Raw genomic sequence first — 14,091 nt, 5'->3', positions numbered from 1 at the left:
GAAAGTACGTCGCGCGTGCGCAGAAGTGCCGCATTTTTACCTAATCGCTGCGCTGCGAACGAAAACAGCTAGCGAACAACTCGGAATGACCCCCAATGTTCCTTAACCTTCTTAGTATGTTATTAGGGATGGCCTGTTGTTTACAATGATGACAGGAAACCAGTGAGAGGAACCTACTAAGGATTTACACCATTAACAGCCGTCACCGCAGACCAGGAGCTCTACCTCAACACAACAAATAGACACCAGATTGCGTCCTAGGCGCTTAAAAAATAATTAATTTGTACAATACGTTCCTTTATGGAGATGGGATGGCCTCAGAATTGGTTTCCGTCTTGTATTCTAATCTCATCCGGTTATATTGTACCGTAAATATTCAAACATGTGGAAGAAAAAAATAGCATACAATGTGTAGTATTTCTAATAGTCAGATGATCGTAATAGAAAAGATGCTCCACAGATATCTTGCGTACCCCACTCACAATAAGGTGAATGTAGGTGTATCCATAAAGGTATCTTTTAATATGGTGATGTTAACTGCATCCAGACAACCAAACACTGTGTAGTGGTGGTTTAATAAAACACAGGCGTACCCAAAACTCACACGAAGGAAGCAGAGGGCACTCCTTGAAAGGTATCTTTTATATTTCTTCAAAAATCAAAGCGTACCCCAACTCACACTGGCACGGAGGGCTGTAATCCTATCAAGGTTTCTTTATTCCGTAATGGTGCTGTCAGTAGACTTCAGTATTTTGGTTTAATGAACTGGATAGGTGACACACGTTCCTATAGCAGTATCTTTCACACCATGACACTCTAATGTAGGCGTACCCAAACTCACGTTGTAGTGGAATAGATGAATCCTATCAAGGTATCTTTTGTGGGCTCAAAAAGCCTTTCTCCAATCAGTGTATAATAGTAGACAACTTCCCACATAAGAAATATGTTGTAAACTCTCCAGAGGAAATTCCAAATAAAATATCCAAAAAAATTTGTACTTTATTCCGATCTGACAGAACAGCAGGTTTTTCAAATACGGGAAAAATCCAAGTTCAATACAAAACAATAAATGTCCATAAAAAAGTTATATTCAAATACCCGAAAAAAAGGGATAAAATCTAAAAAAAGAAAAAATACTTAAGAGAGGAAAAAATGGAAATCTTGCTACTCACAGTCCAGATAATGTCGACGCGTTTCGGTCGTGAGACCTTTGTCAAGACATATCTGGACTGTGAGGAGACTAGGTATTTATAAGACCACTGTCCTATCTGTGAGTAGCAGGAAGTGATGCCGTCAATTAGCCAACTTCCTGTTCCTTGATTTCATTAATCATAACGTTATGAGCAAAAGTTACAATACAAATAAAAAACATTACAGTTAGTGTAATATTATAAAAAGTATATCCATAAAATACATATATTCAGCACAGAAGCATTCATTCCTAGACGATCGCGCTGGCTGCGCTTGGCCTTGTGGGATCTGTAGTTTTCTACGTCTAATTTAAGGTCCATATATGGTGTTTCCGCCGGAACCGGAAGTGGAAATGACGTCACGGACACTCGCGTCAGCGCTATTTATCACAGTGCATCCTGGTCTTGGTAGTTTAATGTCCCGGACTCAACGGATCACTGTGTACTATAACGATAAAGTGTTCCCGCTGTAGCCGGAAGTGACGTCTCGGCCGCTCATGTCAGCGCAATTGTCCCAATGCATTCTGGTCTTTGTAGTTTAATGTTCCGGACTCGGTAACTGTGTATCATAACAGTAAAAAGAGCATTTAGGGGAGGATACAAAGATCGATCACCGCATTCTGGCAATATGTATATTGTTTTTAAAAACCATATAATAAAACAGTAGCATATGTTGATGATTAGTGGGACATTAATAACATCAATTTGAGAAATAAAAATAACAGTGAAAATAGGATTTTAAAACCGCTCCTTAATGGAATATTTTCCAATCTCATTTATAAACAAGTGATATTAGCAACCCTCATACAACCCCTAATTCATGTTATTTTCAAATATATATATTAGGGTGTTCCTGGTTGTATCGTAGTCTAAGATATATTTAAGATATATTTATAAGAACCATTTGAGCTCAAAGTCGCTGTTGAGCCCTGTTGGAATAAGAGTGTTATATGTGAAGATAGCTTTCATTTCTGCTTTGGCAAGTTGAGACAATGTATCCCTATGTCTAATGTTATTTTTGATGTGTTTAATTCCATAAAAGCCCACAATATTGGAAATTGCGCAATTGTGGACCTTTTTAAAATGTAGTGAAAGTGAATGGGTCTCCAGACCTTTTCTAATATTTCTTATATGTTCGCCCATCCTCACTTTCAAATCTCTCGTGGTTCTTCCGATGTAAAAAAGCGAGCAGGAGCATTTGATAGCATAAACTACATTTTTTGTGTGACAAGTGATAAAATCTACGATTTTCACTTCAGTGTCGTTTATGCAAATGCTTTCGATCTTATTATGTCCCTCGCTGGAAATATTTTTACAACCTTGACACCCCCCACACCGGTAAAAACCTTTTGAGGTGATCCTTGATAAAGGTTGCACTGAGGGAAAACTACTGGAGACTAGTTTGGATTTCAAATTTGGTGCTCTACGGTATATATGGATAGGTTTTTCTGGAACAAGGGTGCCTATAACAGGGTCTTTCCGTAAGAGGTCCCAATGTTTCCTAAATACCCCTTCGATCATACGGTGTTGAGAGGTGAATCCAGTAATGAATGCCCAGTCGAATTTGGAATCCTTTTTTGGGTCCAGATCGCTGTTGATTTTTTTCTCAAGAAGGCTCTCTCTGTTGATATCCTTATAGAGATTTGAAAGTGAGGATGGGCGAACATATAAGAAATATTAGAAAAGGTCTGGAGACCCATTCACTTTCACTACATTTTAAAAAGGTCCACAATTGCGCAATTTCCAATATTGTGGGCTTTTATGGAATTAAACACATCAAAAATAACATTAGACATAGGGATACATTGTCTCAACTTGCCAAAGCAGAAATGAAAGCTATCTTCACATATAACACTCTTATTCCAACAGGGCTCAACAGCGACTTTGAGCTCAAATGGTTCTTATAAATATATCTTAAATATATCTTAGACTACGATACAACCAGGAACACCCTAATATATATATTTGAAAATAACATGAATTAGGGGTTGTATGAGGGTTGCTAATATCACTTGTTTATAAATGAGATTGGAAAATATTCCATTAAGGAGCGGTTTTAAAATCCTATTTTCACTGTTATTTTTATTTCTCAAATTGATGTTATTAATGTCCCACTAATCATCAACATATGATACTGTTTTATTATATGGTTTTTAAAAACAATATACATATTGCCAGAATGCGGTGATCGATCTTTGTATCCTCCCCTAAATGCTCTTTTTACTGTTATGATACACAGTTACCGAGTCCGGAACATTAAACTACAAAGACCAGAATGCATTGGGACAATTGCGCTGACATGAGCGGCCGAGACGTCACTTCCGGCTACAGCGGGAACACTTTATCGTTATAGTACACAGTGATCCGTTGAGTCCGGGACATTAAACTACCAAGACCAGGATGCACTGTGATAAATAGCGCTGACGCGAGTGTCCGTGACGTCATTTCCACTTCCGGTTCCGGCGGAAACACCATATATGGACCTTAAATTAGACGTAGAAAACTACAGATCCCACAAGGCCAAGCGCAGCCAGCGCGATCGTCTAGGAATGAATGCTTCTGTGCTGAATATATGTATTTTATGGATATACTTTTTATAATATTACACTAACTGTAATGTTTTTTATTTGTATTGTAACTTTTGCTCATAACGTTATGATTAATGAAATCAAGGAACAGGAAGTTGGCTAATTGACGGCATCACTTCCTGCTACTCACAGATAGGACAGTGGTCTTATAAATACCTAGTCTCCTCACAGTCCAGATATGTCTTGACAAAGGTCTCACGACCGAAACGCGTCGACATTATCTGGACTGTGAGTAGCAAGATTTCCATTTTTTCCTCTCTTAAGTATTTTTTCTTTTTTTAGATTTTATCCCTTTTTTTCGGGTATTTGAATATAACTTTTTTATGGACATTTATTGTTTTGTATTGAACTTGGATTTTTCCCGTATTTGAAAAACCTGCTGTTCTGTCAGATCGGAATAAAGTACAAATTTTTTTGGATATTTTATTTGGAATTTCCTCTGGAGAGTTTACAACATATTTCTTATGTGGGAAGTTGTCTACTATTATACACTGATTGGAGAAAGGCTTTTTGAGCCCACAAAAGATACCTTGATAGGATTCATCTATTCCACTACAACGTGAGTTTGGGTACGCCTACATTAGAGTGTCATGGTGTGAAAGATACTGCTATAGGAACGTGTGTCACCTATCCAGTTCATTAAACAAAAATACTGAAGTCTACTGACAGCACCATTACGGAATAAAGAAACCTTGATAGGATTACAGCCCTCCGTGCCAGTGTGAGTTGGGGTACGCTTTGATTTTTGAAGAAATATAAAAGATACCTTTCAAGGAGTGCCCTCTGCTTCCTTCGTGTGAGTTTTGGGTACGCCTGTGTTTTATTAAACCACCACTACACAGTGTTTGGTTGTCTGGATGCAGTTAACATCACCATATTAAAAGATACCTTTATGGATACACCTACATTCACCTTATTGTGAGTGGGGTACGCAAGATATCTGTGGAGCATCTTTTCTATTACGATCATCTGACTATTAGAAATACTACACATTGTATGCTATTTTTTTCTTCCACATGTTTGAATATTTACGGTACAATATAACCGGATGAGATTAGAATACAAGACGGAAACCAATTCTGAGGCCATCCCATCTCCATAAAGGAACGTATTGTACAAATTAATTATTTTTTAAGCGCCTAGGACGCAATCTGGTGTCTATTTGTTGTGTTAAATATCTGTGTTTTATAAATGTGGTGGCATTTATTTTGATACCAGAAGTTTACAGGCGGCTCTGCGCCCAGGGGACTTGCTTGACTTTCTTTAGTCAGGAGCTCTACCTGACTAGGAGGTAGGACTAAGCTGGCCAATCAGGGAATGTCTTCATATCACCTCCACCTTTCCCTTTGCATGATCTACTTTTTTTGGAACATACTACACTATATTGTTGTTCTTTTCTCCTTTTTTTTTTCAATTACATATCTTTGAGGAAACCTTCTTCTGGAATAGTCATGTACATTTGGCAATCGTAGAGGAAATTAAAAGTCCTATACATTCTTCGGAGTATATCGCACGGGGACTTTTTCTACCATTTACATTATACATATGAAGTTTGGTAATAGTGAGCACGAATGTATTGACTGTTATTTACTTCTCATACTTGTCGAAATTATATGTTGAGTGGACATAAGTACACAGTTACCTTTTGCAGCCCCTAGTATTAGCAGTGGCAGATTCCCGCTTTTGTGTTTACACTCGTTACAAGGTTGGACATGTTTCTAGCAGATAGTATCTATAATATACCAAATGTGGTAACTTAGGAGACTGTCGAAGTAAAAAATAAAATTACATAAAGAGAACATACAAACTACACACATATAAGTCGCTATACTTGCAAATACGCGCAGCGAGCACAGCAATATATGGTAACACACGCATTTACACGGACATGCCACAGAGATGGATTCGACACTTATTTCTTTTTTTTGCAAATAGATTTTTATTGAAGTTTCAAAATGAACGAAAACAAGAAGTTGCAGAAACATTTCAATAGCATCTAGTAACATCAGAGATACATCATCCGGAGATACTCAACACCGTGTATAATAAAGAGACCCGTAAAGGGGATATCGCCTTTCCACAAACATATCGTATCTCCAGAAGAAGAAAAATAAACAAACAAAAAAGAGGAGTAAGAACCATAAACGTTTCATGAATTACAACTTCTTGAAGCAAAAGGGAAAGAGTAGAAGTAGGAGAGGAAAGAAGGGTAGCGAGAGATAGAGAGAAAGACAAAGGGATAAGGAGTAGTGTTACTCTCAGGGTAGAGGAATAGAAAGAAAGATAGCGTAGAGAGACAAGGTTTAGGGAAGGGGGGGGGAGGGGGGGGTCTCTCTTCCTATCCTAAGGGGCTTTAACTGTGACTTATATCAGGTGGCTACTGGAGGTAAAAAGGGGTGGTTTCTCTTAAAGAGAAGATTTGTAGTGGGTTGTCGCTTTATATTCCAGCCATGGGCTCCAAGTAGCAGTGAAGGAAGTGTTTCTCATTTCCAAAGACAAAATGAGGTCCTCCATTGCCATATAGTGATCTAAGCGGGCGGTCCATTCTTTCATAGTGGGGGACACTGTTGATTTCCAGTGAACTGGGATCACTGCCTTAGAGGCACTCAAAATATGGCGAAGTAGTGATTTCTTGAGATGATATCTAGGTGTACGCGTGAGATTTAATAACCAAAAACTAGGGCAAAAGGGTAAGTCCTCACCGAGGATAATGCTAGCTGTCTCCACCACCTTGCGCCAATACGGTTGCAAGAGAGAGCATTCCCACCATATATGTAGTGGGGTGCCCACTGCTGTCCCGCATCTCAACACGTGTTGGGTACTCCTGGATAGATTTTCGCAAGGATATTTGGGCATCTATACCACCTTGTAAGTACTTTGTAGTGAGTCTCCAAGACTAGCACATTGGTAGTTAATGAGAAAGTATTTTTATAAATACCTTCCCAATCGTCTGTGGCCACCAAACCCCCTAGGTCTAATTCCCAATCCCTGACAAATTTAGGTTGGGAGGAAAATCTGTGGTTCAAAATCCATTTGTAAAACGTGGAAAGAGTATGCCTAGGGTATGTGTGGGAGAGGCACATCTGCTCAAACAAAGTCAGTGCTCGTATACCCTTTCCAGAAGAGCAAAAAGTCTGTAGGTAATGTTTAATTTGGAGATATCTCCAGATTTCTTTATTGGGTAGATTCCATTTAGTTTGCAGTTCGGGAAAAGGTATTATGCCAGATGAGTCCAGCAGTTGGTTAGTTCTCAGGATGCCCCTTTCCTGCCATGAACAGAACGACAGGGAGTGGCATCCTGGGGGAAACTCAGGATTCCCAAACAGCAGTGAGAGTGGGGAAGGATGCGCTGAAACATGAGGGAGGGAGCGTATGAGACGCCAACACGAAAAGATGGGACCAGCTAATGGGTGCAATACCTGGGGGACTTTAGAAAGCCAGGGGGAGTTCGAGCTAAGAGAAGGAAGAGAGGCCAATTCAATGTCTACCCATTGTTTCCTGTGGAGTTCACTACTCCACTCCATTACCCTCGTAAGGAGTACTGCATGGTAGTAGGATAAAAAGTGGGGAAGCTGGAGGCCTCCTTGATGTTTCCGTCTAAAGAGAATCTCATGCTTAAATCGGGGTTTTCGCCCCGCCCAAATGTAGTCTCTAATCTTTCGTTGTAGTAAGAGAAACCATGATCGAGGAACAGCAACAGGTAGAGTTTGTAATAGGTAAAGAATTCTGGGTAAAATATTCATTTTGATTACTGCTATTCTCCCTATCCATGAAATTTTTTTCCCACCCCATTTGGAGAGATCAGATTGAAGTTTTGATAGGAGTGGGGGGAAATTCAATTGGTAAATCTGGGAAAGATCCCTGTGTAGGATTACTCCTAAATATTTTAATTGTGTTGGATGCCATGCAAAGGGCGAGATAGATTGTAGTACTTGGAGGCTGGTCTGATCTAGTGTTAAATTCAATGCTGTAGATTTTGATAAATTAATTTTAAAATTGGAGAGAGTTCCAAAACGTTTAAACTCTTTAAGAAGGTTGGGTATAGAGGTCAAAGGATTAGAAATCACTGCAAGGAGGTCGTCCGCAAACAGGGCAAGCTTGTACTCCGTCTTCCCCACCTGCAGCCCTGTGATGTTTACATTCTGGCGAATGGCCCTCGCCAGGGCCTCCATGCAAAGCACAAAAATAAGTGGTGACAGAGGACACCCCTGACGAGTGCCATTCCGTATCTGGAACGGGTCCGACAGTTCACCATTGATACGAACGCGAGCAGCGGGACCAGAGTACAGGGCCCTAATTCTCTGGAGGCCTACTAGGCCCAAGCCCATGTGCTCCAGCACCCCCAACAGGAAATCCCAGTCCACTCTGTCAAACGCTTTTTCTGCGTCTGTTGAGAGGAGGATGGAAGGGGATTTACAAGTTGATGCGTAATAAATTAAATCCAGAACCTTCGTGGTGTTGTCTCTGGCCTCGCGACCCGGAATGAAACCCACCTGGTCCGAGTGTATCAGTTTTGGAAGGAAGAGTTTTAAACGATTCGCCATTAGTTTGGCAAAGAGCTTCAAGTCTACATTTAGCAGGGAAATGGGTCTATAACTGGAACATTGGGTCGGGTCTTTGCCCTCCTTATGGATCACTGTGATATGTGCGAGCATAGACTGGGGAGAAAAGGAGGACTGGTCTGAAACCTGATTAAAAGCTCTAAGCATCAGAGGTAGCAAAACATCTCCAAATGTCTTATAATAGGCTAAAGAGAAGCCGTCAGGGCCCGGACTCCTGCCATTAGGGGTGGTTTTAATAGCTTCTTCAAGCTCTGCCAGAGTGTAGGGGTCCTCAAGTGACTCGACTTCTTCAGGTGTAAGAGTGGGGAAATTAATTTCACGTAAAAACTCTGCAATAGAGGCCTTTCGGGAGAGGTCAGATTCGACCTCCGTGGAGCCTCTTAGATTGTATAACTGGGTATAATAATGTCGGAAGGCTGCTGCTATCTCTGTCGTGGTGTGTTGTGTTGTTCCCGTATGCGATTTTACTTTAGATATAAAAGATGCCGCACGTTGAGCCTGGAGAGCCCGCGCCAGCAGCTTCCCAGGCTTGTTCCCCCATAGAAAATAGCGACTACGGCATTTTCTAGCCTCTAATTTCAGTCTGTGGGACATAAGCGAGTCTAATTCCTTCCGAGCCATTAGTAATGATTGAAGGTTATCATCTGACATGGTGGATTTATGGAGAAGTTCTAAGGCTTGAATTTTTTGTAACAAGGCCTCCCGTGCCGCCATATGTTGTTTTTTCCTATGGGCGCCCAGTTGAATGAGTTTTCCCCTTATTACACATTTGTGGGCCTCCCAGACTACCACTTTAGAGATCCCCTCTGTGTCGTTAACATCAATATAGTCAGCTATAGCCTCCCTGATCTGCTGCTGGCAACCGGGATCCTGGATGATCATCTCGTTTAGTCTCCAAGTGTAAGAATTCGGGCGAGCAGGGGACAAGCGAACCCCCAAAGAGACAGGAGCATGATCTGTCCAGGACATGCTGCCCACAGCAGATGCCTCAGCCAGGTGCAAAAATCTATGCGGGATAAATAAGTAGTCAATCCTAGTGTAAGTGTTGTGAGGGTGTGAATAAAAGGTAAAATCCCGAGTGGAGGGGTGTTGTATCCTCCAGACATCAATGAGTTGAAAGTTATGTAGAATCCTCCGGACCCTACGGTGTAGTTTATCCGAATACCTAGGGGAGGGGTTGGAGGAGTCTAATCGGGGCTCCAAAGACCAGTTTAAATCCCCGCCAAAAAGCAAAATCCCATTAATATGTGGTTGGGCTAGGGTGAGGACTCTTTCCAAAAAGCCTGGCTGTACCTTGTTAGGGGCGTAAACATTAAGAAATGTAAGAGCTCTATTGGCGATAGTGCAATTTATAAGCAGAGCCCTGCCGGGGACAAGTTGATGGCAAACAACATCATCAAGGGCAACATGTTTGGCAAACAGAATCGCTACCCCCAAAGTCTTACCATCAACGTTATTGGAGAAATACCCTGTAGGGAAGTCTCGATTCCTGAGAGAGGGGGCCACCCCCTCTTTAAAGTGGGTTTCTTGCACAAAGGCAACGTCTGCTTTTTCGGCTTTCAATTCTCGTAAGGCCCTTGACTGTCTCTCAGGAATGTTGAGTCCCCGGGCATTAATAGAAACCACTTTTAGTAGCGCCATTTACCCGTTCCAAAAAGAAATAGTGAATCTGGTCTTACAGAGGTCCCAGCAGCATAGAGTAGGGTTTGGGCGTTGGTGAGTCTAGGTAGTACTGGAAGGGAAGAGAGAACCCGAAAAAGAGAAGGGGAGAAAGAAGAGGACAGAGGAAGAACAACAGAACAGAAAAGCATAACAATATAGAACAATTGAACAAGTGAAGACATAACACCGCTCCCGGTGAAACGAACAATGGGGACAGTGTTCCCATCGATCGTTCCAGGACCAAACATTGCGGTGCAAATGGGGTAACAAGGGAGGGACGGATCCGCCCTCCAACACGAACTACATCAATGGAACATAATTAGCGACCACAATAATATGAACATTGCATGTCACAACAATAGGAACAGTACATTACCCGAACTATGGTAATGCAGTAGAGACCGTGGCAGAGTTGCTTAAATCTCACTCTATTCGGGAAATTAAAATGTCTAGGTCCCTCGGGCATGATGGGACTATCAAATATAGAGACGGGGGTCCGAGAGGCATCACGCCCCTCAACAGCAAGGTGCCTCAAGGGAGGAAGTCTTCATATAGGAGCAATGGCCCCTCCTATAGTGACTCGACATAATGAAGCAGTCCTCTTTATGTCAATCAATCTTGCGTAGCGAGAAAAAGTTGCCATTCTAAAGGTGGGGTGATCAGGTCTTCGCAGCCGAGGAGGAAGATGAAGATGGAGGGTTCGGAAGGGAGCGGTTCCGTTTCTGTGCTGCTGAAGGAGATCCCACTGTTTGGAAAGGTATGTCAGCCCGGGGGGGTTGGGGGGGGCGGATCCTCGAGCCTACGGATTGCCACTCAGGGACCTGCACAGGGTCAATAGATAGGGTGGAGCAGAAGGGGGCGACATCTTCGGGGGTCCGAATCGTTGCAGACCGGCCGTCATTGGTTGCTGTAATGCTGAAAGGAAATCCCCACCTGTATTTGATGTTGTTTTTACGGAGGGCATCGGTTAGGGGCTTTAATTGACGTCTAGACTGTAGGGTGTGACGAGAAAGATCTTGGAAGACCTGGATAGGTGAGCCGTTGAAGTCTAGGTCTCCGGCGTTCCGGAGTTTCCTAATTATCTCTTCTTTTTGGCTGTAGTAGTGAAGACGGCAAATAATGTCTCTTGGTCGTTCGGACTGCTGGCCTCTGGGACGCAGTGCTCTGTGTGCCCTGTCAAATACAATGGGGTCGTTTGGGTCGGTTTCCAGGACTGCACCAAAAATCTTGTTGAGGACATCTGGGATGCTTTGCTGTGGTATGTCTTCAGCGGATGCCCCTCACTCGCAGGTTGTTCCTACGTCCCCTGTTGTCTATATCATCAAGATGGTCGTGCAGGTTCTGAATCTCTTCTGCTTGAAGTCTGATAGTATCCACCAATGCGTGTTGAAAAGCGTTGGATTCATCTCCCCTGGTCTCCAATGTTTCGATACGAGAGCCCAGCTGAGTCAGTTCAGACCGGAGTGAGGACACCTCAGAGTGGACCACGTCCCGAAGTTTACTCTCCAAAGATGTGAAGTCCGCCTTAGTGGGCAAGGTCTGTAAGAGGGTGAGGACTTTCTGCATATCTTGCTGTCCAGCGGAGCTCCTATCTGGTGTAGTCACCCTGGTTTCGCCTTGCGTCTCCGACCTCTCGGATTGAGCCGGAGAGGAAAGCGTCGATGGAGTCGACATATCTTTATCTTTCCGGAGATTGAGAAACCGCCTTAGGTCTGAGCGGGGGGTGACTTCAGACTGACAAATAGAGGTTTTCACTCCCCTACGTTTCCTGCGACTCATGGGTAATAATAAGGGGATAGGAGCGTTGAAACCTGCACGACAAGCGCTGGAGCAGGGGTATTGGGCGGCTCAGTACCACAGATCACACCTTGATCACTCCCTCGGTCCCATATCCCAAAGCTTGGGGCTGATATTCACAGATCCCTATGTCGCCACCATGTAGAAGAGAGTGTCAGGTGTAGTGGTGGGTGCGTACGGTAAATAGCATGGTTACAGTCATGTCGGAGTGGATGCGTTATCGTGTCGGGCCTAGCGAAAGACTGCAGAATCAGCAAAACAGATCTGTGGTCGTTTTGGTGGTAGAACGTGTCAGAAGACGTCAGCCATCATCCCTCGAGACGGCCTTACATGACTGCAGGAGGAGGCATCTATTTCCATTTGGGTGGGGACATGATGGTCACACGGCGGTGACTATTTGTAGGCAAGTTGGTTTGTTATAATACAGGCAAGTGTAACAGTAGGGGAGGTGAGACGCAATAGGGATCCACAAGGGGGAGCTTCAATTCCCTATGTCAGGCAAAGAGTGTGCAGTCAGGTTTAGCTCGTCCCATATAACTAGTGGGGTGGCTGGAATTCTGTGCCAACAGCCCCTGTCACCGACACCATAGGTGGCAGCAGGGCAGTAAATTACCACAGAAAAGCGTCTCTCAGTGTGGGCACCTTTCCAGGTATAAAGATGGCGCCGCCAGGCTTCTATTTCCAATTGCCTGTAGTATCTTCCAGGATTAAAGATGGCGCCGCAGGCTACTATATCCCAATGCCTGTAATAGGCCTCATGTAGCCCCTGCCTGCGGGAGAAACTCGGTGGTGGCAGTGGCGGGCGTCCCCAGAGCCCAGGTGGGGCCTCAGGAGACGCACGGTGAGCGCTGGAGGCAGTGGCGGCCGCATCCGGCCCTGGGAGCGGCACCACGTGACCGGCGCCGCGCTCCCTCGCACCACGGAGCTATCCGCCGGGCTCACGGGGGACCGCCGCACAGAGCGGATCAGCTGGGGAGAGACTCAACAAGACGAGGTGAGGAGTGCGGGTGCTCCAGGGGTGAAGGGGACAGCTCCGGACAGGCTCTCCGCCGCAGGGCACCGCACTTCCGGTCCGGGGCAGCTCCAGGCGCGAGGTCCCGGCTCCAGCTGGCAGGGTAGGCCGCAACCCGCACGGGTCCAGGAGGCACCCGCCGGCTCCGCAACCGCCCTGATCAGTGCTGGGGGGGCCCGAGTAGGCAAAGGGTGGGTAATAATTTCCTGATTAAAACGACTATTGAGCAGTTAAAACTGCTACTTTGGCAGGAGCTCGAGTGCTGCACAACCTCCTGCATCCACAGCCAGCTCGACACTAATTTCATACAGTACATAATTATAATAATATCAAGCGCCAGACATCATGATGATTTAGAATTGTATATAATGAAGTAATGTCATGTATGTGTATTATTTGAACGAAACCAGATAGACCGGTCATGTTTACTATTGAAGCAACCAGATTGATGTGTAGATTCATTTGATGCTTGTTGTGAAGTTGTGGGACATTGCAGCGGATAATTATGATTAAATGTATAAAACCTAAAATCACTTTTATTAGAACAATAGATATTCCAAACAGGTGGTGGACAGGAAACTCAGGCCAGCCCCTTTGGACGTCCCCAAAGCTGAACCTGTTCAGCATATACAAAGGGACTGGTGACTCATCGTGAACCCCTCCCCCAGAAACTAGATAACACATAGCTGATCACACAGGAAAGTAGTTCCTGTTTTGGTCTCAGAGTGGCTGTAAGGTCTGAGACGATGATGGACTTGCTGGCAGATCAGTTCCTGTATTTATTTACAGAGAGAGGGAGACATTAGATGCATTGGAGGGAATGGTAATTGTATCGCTGGCATGTAACTGTATGTAATTGTATGTAACTTTATGTATTAACTGCTTATTGTGTGAGTTGTAATCATGTAACTATAGGTATACTGTACTTTGTAATATATATTGAATCCATATCCTTTTAATAACAAATATATACATCAATGAGCTTTGGAACTCAGATAATGTGTGAGTGTATTGTTTTCTCTTATGGGATGCAGTGTTTTGCGATGTATAGCGCACATTCATGGGATATGGTAATAAGAGGTGCAGGCATTTACAATATATATTAGAGCGGGCATTTTAAATATTTGTGAGAAAGCAATTTGGCATTCATAGATCGGGTCTGGTCCGCGATATCACGTTCTTAATGATGCACTGTACATTATAAACGCGACGCTGTGGTCGATCAGCTTGTGATGGACGCATCATAAAAGCTGAGAAAATCATATCCGTGTGTATTGTTG

This window comes from Pseudophryne corroboree, chromosome 1 (genome assembly GCF_028390025.1).
Source record: "Pseudophryne corroboree isolate aPseCor3 chromosome 1, aPseCor3.hap2, whole genome shotgun sequence".
In the NCBI taxonomy this organism is placed as follows: domain Eukaryota; kingdom Metazoa; phylum Chordata; class Amphibia; order Anura; family Myobatrachidae; genus Pseudophryne; species Pseudophryne corroboree.
The sequence above is the reverse complement of the archived record's forward strand: the minus strand, read 5'-3'. Positions refer to the sequence as shown.